The sequence below is a fragment of the Dendrobates tinctorius genome, unplaced genomic scaffold (genome assembly GCF_039654945.1).
Source record: "Dendrobates tinctorius isolate UK_male_01 unplaced genomic scaffold, ASM3965494v1 ptg000251l, whole genome shotgun sequence".
NCBI classification, from domain to species: Eukaryota; Metazoa; Chordata; class Amphibia; order Anura; family Dendrobatidae; genus Dendrobates; species Dendrobates tinctorius.
In genome coordinates this window covers 11,461,765-11,475,474 of record NW_027361918.1, presented here as the reverse complement: position 1 = coordinate 11,475,474, position 13,710 = coordinate 11,461,765, and the positions used below count along the sequence as shown (strand labels likewise).

The window sequence follows — 13,710 nt, the reverse complement described above, 5'->3', positions numbered from 1 at the left end:
CCGTAGATGTTCTTCAAATATGGGAGAAAGGAATCTGTACTTAAAAAAAAAAAAAAAAAAAGCACTCAATGGCACATTTGACTATAAGTAAACTGTGACATGGTGTGGCGTGAAACTGATAATGGCGTTCGTCGGGCATGGGGGATTAGCTCAAGTGGTAGAGCGCTCGCTTAGCATGCGAGAGGTAGCGGGATCGATGCCCGCATTCTCCAATACAATCTTTGGATTCCTTTTTCAGTTGGCCGAGTGAATTGTTTATGCCACCTGCTCGTGGCACACACGTCCAAACCTTGAAGACTTTCAACAATGGCTAAATCAAGCCTTCGATAGCTCAGCTGGTAGAGCGGAGGACTGTAGATCTAAATTAGCAATCCTTAGGTCGCTGGTTCAATTCCGGCTCGAAGGAAGTTTTGTGTATTCTATCAGATGTTTTCAACCTTCTGGCAAATACCAGACAGCTATGCTCTTTCTGGACATGTAGACAGAAACACAACCGGAAAGTTTTTTCTCCAGTTTGCCTTGTGAATTCAAATCTTAGGCAGCAACAGTGCTTTTACTTTATGGAGATGCTGAGCACCAATGTGAAAACGTCTTCAACTGTAGCATGCTACCCAAGCAAAAGGAACCAACGTCCCTGGGTGGACTCGAACCACCAACCTTTCGGTTAACAGCCGAACGCGCTAACCGATTGCGCCACAGAGACACAAACGCCTGCCGAACTTTCGTCTAACAGCCGGACGCACCCACCAGTTTTAACCGGAACCTTAAACAATGGTCAGACACCATTTCCTCTAATGATTTTCAACAATAATATGACACAAGAAAGCAAAAAAAAACAAAGAAACAATTGCAGAACCCCAGGAGTACTCTAGTCGCCAACAAATATGTAATGGCTGAAAATTTACATGTCATCGACCTGAACACAAACAGTCATTAGAATTTTACTCTGTACATCTGTTAACACAAGCAGAGTGGCGCAGCGGAAGCGTGCTGGGCCCATAACCCAGAGGTCGATGGATCGAAACCATCCTCTGCTAAATTGTGCTGCATTGCATCTTTTTCTACAAACTAGCTAAGTTTTTTTTCACTTCCCCATTTTGGTTCTCTATATACAGAGAAATGGTTTGCTAGAAAATTGCTCGACTGTATTTGTAGACCATAATTCACATTGTGAAACCCAGCGGTCAATGGATCGAAACCAACCTCTGCTAAATAGTTGTGTTTTATAAACTTCATCATTGCATATCAACTGAACTTTTCTGTCAACAGCAAACGTGTCTCGGATCAAAAACACTAGTCAAAATCCTAAATCCCAGTACAACTCGTGCCAAAGGACCAGAAGGAGATTCGCGACCTCTCAGCATTTTCTATATTCAAACCAAACCATAAAAGATCAATCTTTTCGCTTGGGATTGTGCTGCATTACAACTTTTTTCTACAAACTAGGTAAGTTTTTTTTCATTCCCCCAGTTTGGTTCTCTATATACAGAGAAATGGTTTACTAGAAAATTGCTCGACTGTATTTGTAGGCCATAATTCACATTGTGAAACCCAGCGGTCGATGGATCGAAACCAACCTCTGCTAAATAGTTGTGTTTTATAAACTTCATCATTGCATATCAACTGAACTTTTCTGTCAACAGCAAACGTGTCTCGGATCAAAAACACTAGTCAAAATCCTAAATCCCAGTACAACTCGTGCCAAAGGACCAGAAGGAGATTCGCGACCTCTCAGCATTTTCTATATTCAAACCAAACCATAAAAGATCAATCTTTTCGCTTGGGATTGTGCTGCATTACAACTTTTTTCTACAAACTAGGTAAGTTTTTTTTCATTCCCCCAGTTTGGTTCTCTATATACAGAGAAATGGTTTACTAGAAAATTGCTCGACTGTATTTGTAGGCCATAATTCACATTGTGAAACCCAGCGGTCGATGGATCGAAACCAACCTCTGCTAAATAGTTGTGTTTTATAAACTTCATCATTGCATATCAACTGAACTTTTCTGTCAACAGCAAACGTGTCTCGGATCAAAAACACTAGTCAAAATCCTAAATCCCAGTACAACTCGTGCCAAAGGACCAGAAGGAGATTCGCGACCTCTCAGCATTTTCTATATTCAAACCAAACCATAAAAGGTCAATCTTTTTGCTTGGGATTGTGCTGCATTACAACTTTTTTCTACAAACTAGGTAAGTTTTTTTTACTCCCCCAGTCTGGTTCTCTACATACATAGAAATGGTTTGCTAGAAAATTGCCCGACTGTATTTGTAGGCCATAATTCACATTGTGAAACCCAGCGGTCGATGGATCGAAACCAACCTCTGCTAAATAGTTGTGATTTATAAACTTCATCATTGCATATCAACTGAACTTTTCTGTCAACAGCAAACGTGTCTCGGATCAAAAACACTAGTCAAAATCCTAAATCCCAGTACAACTCGTGCCAAAGGACCAGAAGGAGATTCGCGACCTCTCAGCATTTTCTATATTCAAACCAAACCATAAAAGGTCAATCTTTTTGCTTGGGATTGTGCTGCATTACAACTTTTTTCTACAAACTAGGTAAGTTTTTTTTACTCCCCCAGTCTGGTTCTCTACATACATAGAAATGGTTTGCTAGAAAATTGCCCGACTGTATTTGTAGGCCATAATTCACATTGTGAACTCCGTAGATGTTCTTCAAATATGGGAGAAAGGAATCTGTACTTAAAAAAAAAAAAAAAAAAAGCACTCAATGGCACATTTGACTATAAGTAAACTGTGACATGGTGTGGCGTGAAACTGATAATGGCGTTCGTCGGGCATGGGGGATTAGCTCAAGTGGTAGAGCGCTCGCTTAGCATGCGAGAGGTAGCGGGATCGATGCCCGCATTCTCCAATACAATCTTTGGATTCCTTTTTCAGTTGGCCGAGTGAATTGTTTATGCCACCTGCTCGTGGCACACACGTCCAAACCTTGAAGACTTTCAACAATGGCTAAATCAAGCCTTCGATAGCTCAGCTGGTAGAGCGGAGGACTGTAGATCTAAATTAGCAATCCTTAGGTCGCTGGTTCAATTCCGGCTCGAAGGAAGTTTTGTGTATTCTATCAGATGTTTTCAACCTTCTGGCAAATACCAGACAGCTATGCTCTTTCTGGACATGTAGACAGAAACACAACCGGAAAGTTTTTTCTCCAGTTTGCCTTGTGAATTCAAATCTTAGGCAGCAACAGTGCTTTTACTTTATGGAGATGCTGAGCACCAATGTGAAAACGTCTTCAACTGTAGCATGCTACCCAAGCAAAAGGAACCAACGTCCCTGGGTGGACTCGAACCACCAACCTTTCGGTTAACAGCCGAACGCGCTAACCGATTGCGCCACAGAGACACAAACGCCTGCCGAACTTTCGTCTAACAGCCGGACGCACCCACCAGTTTTAACCGGAACCTTAAACAATGGTCAGACACCATTTCCTCTAATGATTTTCAACAATAATATGACACAAGAAAGCAAAAAAAAACAAAGAAACAATTGCAGAACCCCAGGAGTACTCTAGTCGCCAACAAATATGTAATGGCTGAAAATTTACATGTCATCGACCTGAACACAAACAGTCATTAGAATTTTACTCTGTACATCTGTTAACACAAGCAGAGTGGCGCAGCGGAAGCGTGCTGGGCCCATAACCCAGAGGTCGATGGATCGAAACCATCCTCTGCTAAATTGTGCTGCATTGCATCTTTTTCTACAAACTAGCTAAGTTTTCTTTCACTTCCCCATTTTGGTTCTCTATATACAGAGAAATGGTTTGCTAGAAAATTGCTCGACTGTATTTGTAGACCATAATTCACATTGTGAAACCCAGCGGTCAATGGATTGAAACCAACCTCTGCTAAATAGTTGTGTTTTATAAACTTCATCATTGCATATCAACTGAACTTTTCTGTCAACAGCAAACGTGTCTCGGATCAAAAACACTAGTCAAAATCCTAAATCCCAGTACAACTCGTGCCAAAGGACCAGAAGGAGATTCGCGACCTCTCAGCATTTTCTATATTCAAACCAAACCATAAAAGATCAATCTTTTCGCTTGGGATTGTGCTGCATTACAACTTTTTTCTACAAACTAGGTAAGTTTTTTTTCATTCCCCCAGTTTGGTTCTCTATATACAGAGAAATGGTTTACTAGAAAATTGCTCGACTGTATTTGTAGGCCATAATTCACATTGTGAAACCCAGCGGTCGATGGATCGAAACCAACCTCTGCTAAATAGTTGTGTTTTATAAACTTCATCATTGCATATCAACTGAACTTTTCTGTCAACAGCAAACGTGTCTCGGATCAAAAACACTAGTCAAAATCCTAAATCCCAGTACAACTCGTGCCAAAGGACCAGAAGGAGATTCGCGACCTCTCAGCATTTTCTATATTCAAACCAAACCATAAAAGGTCAATCTTTTTGCTTGGGATTGTGCTGCATTACAACTTTTTTCTACAAACTAGGTAAGTTTTTTTTACTCCCCCAGTCTGGTTCTCTACATACATAGAAATGGTTTGCTAGAAAATTGCCCGACTGTATTTGTAGGCCATAATTCACATTGTGAAAAACAGCGGTCGATGGATCGAAACCAACCTCTGCTAAATAGTTGTGATTTATAAACTTCATCATTGCATATCAACTGAACTTTTCTGTCAACAGCAAACGTGTCTCGGATCAAAAACACTAGTCAAAATCCTAAATCCCAGTACAACTCGTGCCAAAGGACCAGAAGGAGATTCGCGACCTCTCAGCATTTTCTATATTCAAACCAAACCATAAAAGGTCAATCTTTTTGCTTGGGATTGTGCTGCATTACAACTTTTTTCTACAAACTAGGTAAGTTTTTTTTACTCCCCCAGTCTGGTTCTCTACATACATAGAAATGGTTTGCTAGAAAATTGCCCGACTGTATTTGTAGGCCATAATTCACATTGTGAACTACGTAGATGTTCTTCAAATATGGGAGAAAGGAATCTGTACTTAAAAAAAAAAAAAAAAAAAAAAAAAAAAAAAAAGCACTCAATGGCACATTTGACTATAAGTAAACTGTGACATGGTGTGGTGTGAAACTTAGCATGCGAGAGGTAGCGGGATCGATGCCCGCATTCTCCAATACAATCTTTGGATGCCTTTTTCAGTTGGCCGAGTGAATTGTTTATGCCACCTGCTCGTGGCACACACGTCCAAACCTTGAAGACTTTCAACAATGGCTAAATCAAGCCTTCGATAGCTCAGCTGGTAGAGCGGAGGACTGTAGATCTAAATTAGCAATCCTTAGGTCGCTGGTTCAATTCCGGCTCGAAGGAAGTTTTGTGTATTCTATCAGATGTTTTCAACCTTCTGGCAAATACCAGACAGCTATGCTCTTTCTGGACATGTAGACAGAAACACAACCGGAAAGTTTTTTCTCCAGTTTGCCTTGTGAATTCAAATCTTAGGCAGCAACAGTGCTTTTACTTTATGGAGATGCTGAGCACCAATGTGAAAACGTCTTCAACTGTAGCATGCTACCCAACGCCGAACGCGCTAACCGATTGCGCCACAGAGACACAAACGCCTGCCGAACTTTCGTCTAACAGCCGGACGCACCCACCAGTTTTAACCGGAACCTTAAACAATGGTCAGACACCATTTCCTATAATGATTTTCAACAATAATATGACACAAGAAAGCAAAAAAAAACAAAGAAACAATTGCAGAACCCCAGGAGTACTCTAGTCGCCAACAAATATGTAATGGCTGAAAATTTACATGTCATCGACCTGAACACAAACAGTCATTAGAATTTTACTCTGTACATCTGTTAACACAAGCAGAGTGGCGCAGCGGAAGCGTGCTGGGCCCATAACCCAGAGGTCGATGGATCGAAACCATCCTCTGCTAAATTGTGCTGCATTGCATCTTTTTCTACAAACTAGCTAAGTTTTTTTTCACTTCCCCATTTTGGTTCTCTATATACAGAGAAATGGTTTGCTAGAAAATTGCTCGACTGTATTTGTAGACCATAATTCACATTGTGAAACCCAGCGGTCAATGGATTGAAACCAACCTCTGCTAAATAGTTGTGTTTTATAAACTTCATCATTGCATATCAACTGAACTTTTCTGTCAACAGCAAACGTGTCTCGGATCAAAAACACTAGTCAAAATCCTAAATCCCAGTACAACTCGTGCCAAAGGACCAGAAGGAGATTCGCGACCTCTCAGCATTTTCTATATTCAAACCAAACCATAAAAGATCAATCTTTTCGCTTGGGATTGTGCTGCATTACAACTTTTTTCTACAAACTAGCTAAGTTTTCTTTCACTTCCCCATTTTGGTTCTCTATATACAGAGAAATGGTTTGCTAGAAAATTGCTCGACTGTATTTGTAGACCATAATTCACATTGTGAAACCCAGCGGTCAATGGATTGAAACCAACCTCTGCTAAATAGTTGTGTTTTATAAACTTCATCATTGCATATCAACTGAACTTTTCTGTCAACAGCAAACGTGTCTCGGATCAAAAACACTAGTCAAAATCCTAAATCCCAGTACAACTCGTGCCAAAGGACCAGAAGGAGATTCGCGACCTCTCAGCATTTTCTATATTCAAACCAAACCATAAAAGATCAATCTTTTCGCTTGGGATTGTGCTGCATTACAACTTTTTTCTACAAACTAGGTAAGTTTTTTTTCATTCCCCCAGTTTGGTTCTCTATATACAGAGAAATGGTTTACTAGAAAATTGCTCGACTGTATTTGTAGGCCATAATTCACATTGTGAAACCCAGCGGTCGATGGATCGAAACCAACCTCTGCTAAATAGTTGTGTTTTATAAACTTCATCATTGCATATCAACTGAACTTTTCTGTCAACAGCAAACGTGTCTCGGATCAAAAACACTAGTCAAAATCCTAAATCCCAGTACAACTCGTGCCAAAGGACCAGAAGGAGATTCGCGACCTCTCAGCATTTTCTATATTCAAACCAAACCATAAAAGATCAATCTTTTCGCTTGGGATTGTGCTGCATTACAACTTTTTTCTACAAACTAGGTAAGTTTTTTTTCATTCCCCCAGTTTGGTTCTCTATATACAGAGAAATGGTTTACTAGAAAATTGCTCGACTGTATTTGTAGGCCATAATTCACATTGTGAAACCCAGCGGTCGATGGATCGAAACCAACCTCTGCTAAATAGTTGTGTTTTATAAACTTCATCATTGCATATCAACTGAACTTTTCTGTCAACAGCAAACGTGTCTCGGATCAAAAACACTAGTCAAAATCCTAAATCCCAGTACAACTCGTGCCAAAGGACCAGAAGGAGATTCGCGACCTCTCAGCATTTTCTATATTCAAACCAAACCATAAAAGGTCAATCTTTTTGCTTGGGATTGTGCTGCATTACAACTTTTTTCTACAAACTAGGTAAGTTTTTTTTACTCCCCCAGTCTGGTTCTCTACATACATAGAAATGGTTTGCTAGAAAATTGCCCGACTGTATTTGTAGGCCATAATTCACATTGTGAAACCCAGCGGTCGATGGATCGAAACCAACCTCTGCTAAATAGTTGTGATTTATAAACTTCATCATTGCATATCAACTGAACTTTTCTGTCAACAGCAAACGTGTCTCGGATCAAAAACACTAGTCAAAATCCTAAATCCCAGTACAACTCGTGCCAAAGGACCAGAAGGAGATTCGCGACCTCTCAGCATTTTCTATATTCAAACCAAACCATAAAAGGTCAATCTTTTTGCTTGGGATTGTGCTGCATTACAACTTTTTTCTACAAACTAGGTAAGTTTTTTTTACTCCCCCAGTCTGGTTCTCTACATACATAGAAATGGTTTGCTAGAAAATTGCCCGACTGTATTTGTAGGCCATAATTCACATTGTGAACTCCGTAGATGTTCTTCAAATATGGGAGAAAGGAATCTGTACTTAAAAAAAAAAAAAAAAAAAGCACTCAATGGCACATTTGACTATAAGTAAACTGTGACATGGTGTGGCGTGAAACTGATAATGGCGTTCGTCGGGCATGGGGGATTAGCTCAAGTGGTAGAGCGCTCGCTTAGCATGCGAGAGGTAGCGGGATCGATGCCCGCATTCTCCAATACAATCTTTGGATTCCTTTTTCAGTTGGCCGAGTGAATTGTTTATGCCACCTGCTCGTGGCACACACGTCCAAACCTTGAAGACTTTCAACAATGGCTAAATCAAGCCTTCGATAGCTCAGCTGGTAGAGAGGAGGACTGTAGATCTAAATTAGCAATCCTTAGGTCGCTGGTTCAATTCCGGCTCGAAGGAAGTTTTGTGTATTCTATCAGATGTTTTCAACCTTCTGGCAAATACCAGACAGCTATGCTCTTTCTGGACATGTAGACAGAAACACAACCGGAAAGTTTTTTCTCCAGTTTGCCTTGTGAATTCAAATCTTAGGCAGCAACAGTGCTTTTACTTTATGGAGATGCTGAGCACCAATGTGAAAACGTCTTCAACTGTAGCATGCTACCCAAGCAAAAGGAACCAACGTCCCTGGGTGGACTCGAACCACCAACCTTTCGGTTAACAGCCGAACGCGCTAACCGATTGCGCCACAGAGACACAAACGCCTGCCGAACTTTCGTCTAACAGCCGGACGCACCCACCAGTTTTAACCGGAACCTTAAACAATGGTCAGACACCATTTCCTCTAATGATTTTCAACAATAATATGACACAAGAAAGCAAAAAAAAACAAAGAAACAATTGCAGAACCCCAGGAGTACTCTAGTCGCCAACAAATATGTAATGGCTGAAAATTTACATGTCATCGACATGAACACAAACAGTCATTAGAATTTTACTCTGTACATCTGTTAACACAAGCAGAGTGGCGCAGCGGAAGCGTGCAGGGCCCATAACCCAGAGGTCGATGGATCGAAACCATCCTCTGCTAAATTGTGCTGCATTGCATCTTTTTCTACAAACTAGCTAAGTTTTTTTTCACTTCCCCATTTTGGTTCTCTATATACAGAGAAATGGTTTGCTAGAAAATTGCTCGACTGTATTTGTAGACCATAATTCACATTGTGAAACCCAGCGGTCAATGGATTGAAACCAACCTCTGCTAAATAGTTGTGTTTTATAAACTTCATCATTGCATATCAACTGAACTTTTCTGTCAACAGCAAACGTGTCTCGGATCAAAAACACTAGTCAAAATCCTAAATCCCAGTACAACTCGTGCCAAAGGACCAGAAGGAGATTCGCGACCTCTCAGCATTTTCTATATTCAAACCAAACCATAAAAGATCAATCTTTTCGCTTGGGATTGTGCTGCATTACAACTTTTTTCTACAAACTAGGTAAGTTTTTTTTCATTCCCCCAGTTTGGTTCTCTATATACAGAGAAATGGTTTACTAGAAAATTGCTCGACTGTATTTGTAGGCCATAATTCACATTGTGAAACCCAGCGGTTGATGGATCGAAACCAACCTCTGCTAAATAGTTGTGTTTTATAAACTTCATCATTGCATATCAACTGAACTTTTCTGTCAACAGCAAACGTGTCTCGGATCAAAAACACTAGTCAAAATCCTAAATCCCAGTACAACTCGTGCCAAAGGACCAGAAGGAGATTCGCGACCTCTCAGCATTTTCTATATTCAAACCAAACCATAAAAGGTCAATCTTTTTGCTTGGGATTGTGCTGCATTACAACTTTTTTCTACAAACTAGGTAAGTTTTTTTTACTCCCCCAGTCTGGTTCTCTACATACATAGAAATGGTTTGCTAGAAAATTGCCCGACTGTATTTGTAGGCCATAATTCACATTGTGAAACCCAGCGGTCGATGGATCGAAACCAACCTCTGCTAAATAGTTGTGATTTATAAACTTCATCATTGCATATCAACTGAACTTTTCTGTCAACAGCAAACGTGTCTCGGATCAAAAACACTAGTCAAAATCCTAAATCCCAGTACAACTCGTGCCAAAGGACCAGAAGGAGATTCGCGACCTCTCAGCATTTTCTATATTCAAACCAAACCATAAAAGGTCAATCTTTTTGCTTGGGATTGTGCTGCATTACAACTTTTTTCTACAAACTAGGTAAGTTTTTTTTACTCCCCCAGTCTGGTTCTCTACATACATAGAAATGGTTTGCTAGAAAATTGCCCGACTGTATTTGTAGGCCATAATTCACATTGTGAACTCCGTAGATGTTCTTCAAATATGGGAGAAAGGAATCTGTACTTAAAAAAAAAAAAAAAAAAAGCACTCAATGGCACATTTGACTATAAGTAAACTGTGACATGGTGTGGCGTGAAACTGATAATGGCGTTCGTCGGGCATGGGGGATTAGCTCAAGTGGTAGAGCGCTCGCTTAGCATGCGAGAGGTAGCGGGATCGATGCCCGCATTCTCCAATACAATCTTTGGATTCCTTTTTCAGTTGGCCGAGTGAATTGTTTATGCCACCTGCTCGTGGCACACACGTCCAAACCTTGAAGACTTTCAACAATGGCTAAATCAAGCCTTCGATAGCTCAGCTGGTAGAGCGGAGGACTGTAGATCTAAATTAGCAATCCTTAGGTCGCTGGTTCAATTCCGGCTCGAAGGAAGTTTTGTGTATTCTATCAGATGTTTTCAACCTTCTGGCAAATACCAGACAGCTATGCTCTTTCTGGACATGTAGACAGAAACACAACCGGAAAGTTTTTTCTCCAGTTTGCCTTGTGAATTCAAATCTTAGGCAGCAACAGTGCTTTTACTTTATGGAGATGCTGAGCACCAATGTGAAAACGTCTTCAACTGTAGCATGCTACCCAAGCAAAAGGAACCAACGTCCCTGGGTGGACTCAAACCACCAACCTTTCGGTTAACAGCCGAACGCGCTAACCGATTGCGCCACAGAGACACAAACGCCTGCCGAACTTTCGTCTAACAGCCGGACGCACCCACCAGTTTTAACCGGAACCTTAAACAATGGTCAGACACCATTTCCTCTAATGATTTTCAACAATAATATGACACAAGAAAGCAAAAAAAAACAAAGAAACAATTGCAGAACCCCAGGAGTACTCTAGTCGCCAACAAATATGTAATGGCTGAAAATTTACATGTCATCGACATGAACACAAACAGTCATTAGAATTTTACTCTGTACATCTGTTAACACAAGCAGAGTGGCGCAGCGGAAGCGTGCTGGGCCCATAACCCAGAGGTCGATGGATCAAAACCATCCTCTGCTAAATTGTGCTGCATTACATCTTTTTTCTACAAACTAGGTAAGTTTTTTTTCATTCCCCCAGTTTGGTTCTCTATATACAGAGAAATGGTTTACTAGAAAATTGCACGACTGTATTTGTAGGCCATAATTCACATTGTGAAACCCAGCGGTCAATGGATTGAAACCAACCTCTTCTAAATAGTTGTGTTTTATAAACTTCATCATTGCATATCAACTGAACTTTTCTGTCAACAGCAAACGTGTCTCGGATCAAAAACACTAGTCAAAATCCTAAATCCCAGTACAACTCGTGCCAAAGGACCAGAAGGAGATTCGCGACCTCTCAGCATTTTCTATATTCAAACCAAACCATAAAAGATCAATCTTTTCGCTTGGGATTGTGCTGCATTACAACTTTTTTCTACAAACTAGGTAAGTTTTTTTTCATTCCCCCAGTTTGGTTCTCTATATACAGAGAAATGGTTTACTAGAAAATTGCTCGACTGTATTTGTAGGCCATAATTCACATTGTGAAACCCAGCGGTCGATGGATCGAAACCAACCTCTGCTAAATAGTTGTGTTTTATAAACTTCATCATTGCATATCAACTGAACTTTTCTGTCAACAGCAAACGTGTCTCGGATCAAAAACACTAGTCAAAATCCTAAATCCCAGTACAACTCGTGCCAAAGGACCAGAAGGAGATTCACGACCTCTCAGCATTTTCTATATTCAAACCAAACCATAAAAGGTCAATCTTTTTGCTTGGGATTGTGCTGCATTACAACTTTTTTCTACAAACTAGGTAAGTTTTTTTTACTCCCCCAGTCTGGTTCTCTACATACATAGAAATGGTTTGCTAGAAAATTGCCCGACTGTATTTGTAGGCCATAATTCACATTGTGAAACCCAGCGGTCGATGGATCGAAACCAACCTCTGCTAAATAGTTGTGTTTTATAAACTTCATCATTGCATATCAACTGAACTTTTCTGTCAACAGCAAACGTGTCTCGGATCAAAAACACTAGTCAAAATCCTAAATCCCAGTACAACTCGTGCCAAAGGACCAGAAGGAGATTCGCGACCTCTCAGCATTTTCTATATTCAAACCAAACCATAAAAGGTCAATCTTTTTGCTTGGGATTGTGCTGCATTACAACTTTTTTCTACAAACTAGGTAAGTTTTTTTTACTCCCCCAGTCTGGTTCTCTACATACATAGAAATGGTTTGCTAGAAAATTGCCCGACTGTATTTGTAGGCCATAATTCACATTGTGAAACCCAGCGGTCGATGGATCGAAACCAACCTCTGCTAAATAGTTGTGATTTATAAACTTCATCATTGCATATCAACTGAACTTTTCTGTCAACAGCAAACGTGTCTCGGATCAAAAACACTAGTCAAAATCCTAAATCCCAGTACAACTCGTGCCAAAGGACCAGAAGGAGATTCGCGACCTCTCAGCATTTTCTATATTCAAACCAAACCATAAAAGGTCAATCTTTTTGCTTGGGATTGTGCTGCATTACAACTTTTTTCTACAAACTAGGTAAGTTTTTTTTACTCCCCCAGTCTGGTTCTCTACATACATAGAAATGGTTTGCTAGAAAATTGCCCGACTGTATTTGTAGGCCATAATTCACATTGTGAACTCCGTAGATGTTCTTCAAATATGGGAGAAAGGAATCTGTACTTAAAAAAAAAAAAAAAAAAAGCACTCAATGGCACATTTGACTATAAGTAAACTGTGACATGGTGTGGTGTGAAACTTAGCATGCGAGAGGTAGCGGGATCGATGCCCGCATTCTCCAATACAATCTTTGGATGCCTTTTTCAGTTGGCCGAGTGAATTGTTTATGCCACCTGCTCGTGGCACACACGTCCAAACCTTGAAGACTTTCAACAATGGCTAAATCAAGCCTTCGATAGCTCAGCTGGTAGAGCGGAGGACTGTAGATCTAAATTAGCAATCCTTAGGTCGCTGGTTCAATTCCGGCTCGAAGGAAGTTTTGTGTATTCTATCAGATGTTTTCAACCTTCTGGCAAATACCAGACAGCTATGCTCTTTCTGGACATGTAGACAGAAACACAACCGGAAAGTTTTTTCTCCAGTTTGCCTTGTGAATTCAAATCTTAGGCAGCAACAGTGCTTTTACTTTATGGAGATGCTGAGCACCAATGTGAAAACGTCTTCAACTGTAGCATGCTACCCAACGCCGAACGCGCTAACCGATTGCGCCACAGAGACACAAACGCCTGCCGAACTTTCGTCTAACAGCCGGACGCACCCACCAGTTTTAACCGGAACCTTAAACAATGGTCAGACACCATTTCCTATAATGATTTTCAACAATAATATGACACAAGAAAGCAAAAAAAAACAAAGAAACAATTGCAGAACCCCAGGAGTACTCTAGTCGCCAACAAATATGTAATGGCTGAAAATTTACATGTCATCGACCTGAACACAAACAGT

General features: G+C 40.5%; 8 non-coding genes across 8 annotated transcripts; 5 read left to right on the top strand and 3 right to left on the bottom strand.

Annotated features, from left to right (window-relative positions):
- Positions 1–320: 320 nt before the first annotated feature.
- Positions 321–406, top strand: TRNAY-GUA (transfer RNA tyrosine (anticodon GUA)). Its single transcript is given in 2 exon segments — positions 321–357; positions 371–406. It is a non-coding gene; the product is annotated as a tRNA-Tyr (tRNA).
- A 223-nt stretch (positions 407–629) lies between these two features.
- On the bottom strand, positions 630–703 carry TRNAN-GUU (transfer RNA asparagine (anticodon GUU)). Its single transcript has one exon. It is a non-coding gene; the product is annotated as a tRNA-Asn (tRNA).
- A 2,288-nt stretch (positions 704–2,991) lies between these two features.
- TRNAY-GUA (transfer RNA tyrosine (anticodon GUA)) lies at positions 2,992–3,077 on the top strand. Its single transcript is given in 2 exon segments — positions 2,992–3,028; positions 3,042–3,077. It is a non-coding gene; the product is annotated as a tRNA-Tyr (tRNA).
- Positions 3,078–3,300: 223 nt separating this feature from the next.
- Positions 3,301–3,374, bottom strand: TRNAN-GUU (transfer RNA asparagine (anticodon GUU)). Its single transcript has one exon. It is a non-coding gene; the product is annotated as a tRNA-Asn (tRNA).
- Positions 3,375–5,248: 1,874 nt separating this feature from the next.
- On the top strand, positions 5,249–5,334 carry TRNAY-GUA (transfer RNA tyrosine (anticodon GUA)). The gene is given in 2 exon segments: positions 5,249–5,285; positions 5,299–5,334. It is a non-coding gene; the product is annotated as a tRNA-Tyr (tRNA).
- Positions 5,335–8,548: 3,214 nt separating this feature from the next.
- On the bottom strand, positions 8,549–8,622 carry TRNAN-GUU (transfer RNA asparagine (anticodon GUU)). The gene has a single exon. It is a non-coding gene; the product is annotated as a tRNA-Asn (tRNA).
- A 1,914-nt stretch (positions 8,623–10,536) lies between these two features.
- TRNAY-GUA (transfer RNA tyrosine (anticodon GUA)) lies at positions 10,537–10,622 on the top strand. Its single transcript is given in 2 exon segments — positions 10,537–10,573; positions 10,587–10,622. It is a non-coding gene; the product is annotated as a tRNA-Tyr (tRNA).
- Positions 10,623–13,153: 2,531 nt separating this feature from the next.
- Positions 13,154–13,239, top strand: TRNAY-GUA (transfer RNA tyrosine (anticodon GUA)). Its single transcript is given in 2 exon segments — positions 13,154–13,190; positions 13,204–13,239. It is a non-coding gene; the product is annotated as a tRNA-Tyr (tRNA).
- The last annotated feature ends 471 nt before the right edge of the window (positions 13,240–13,710 follow it).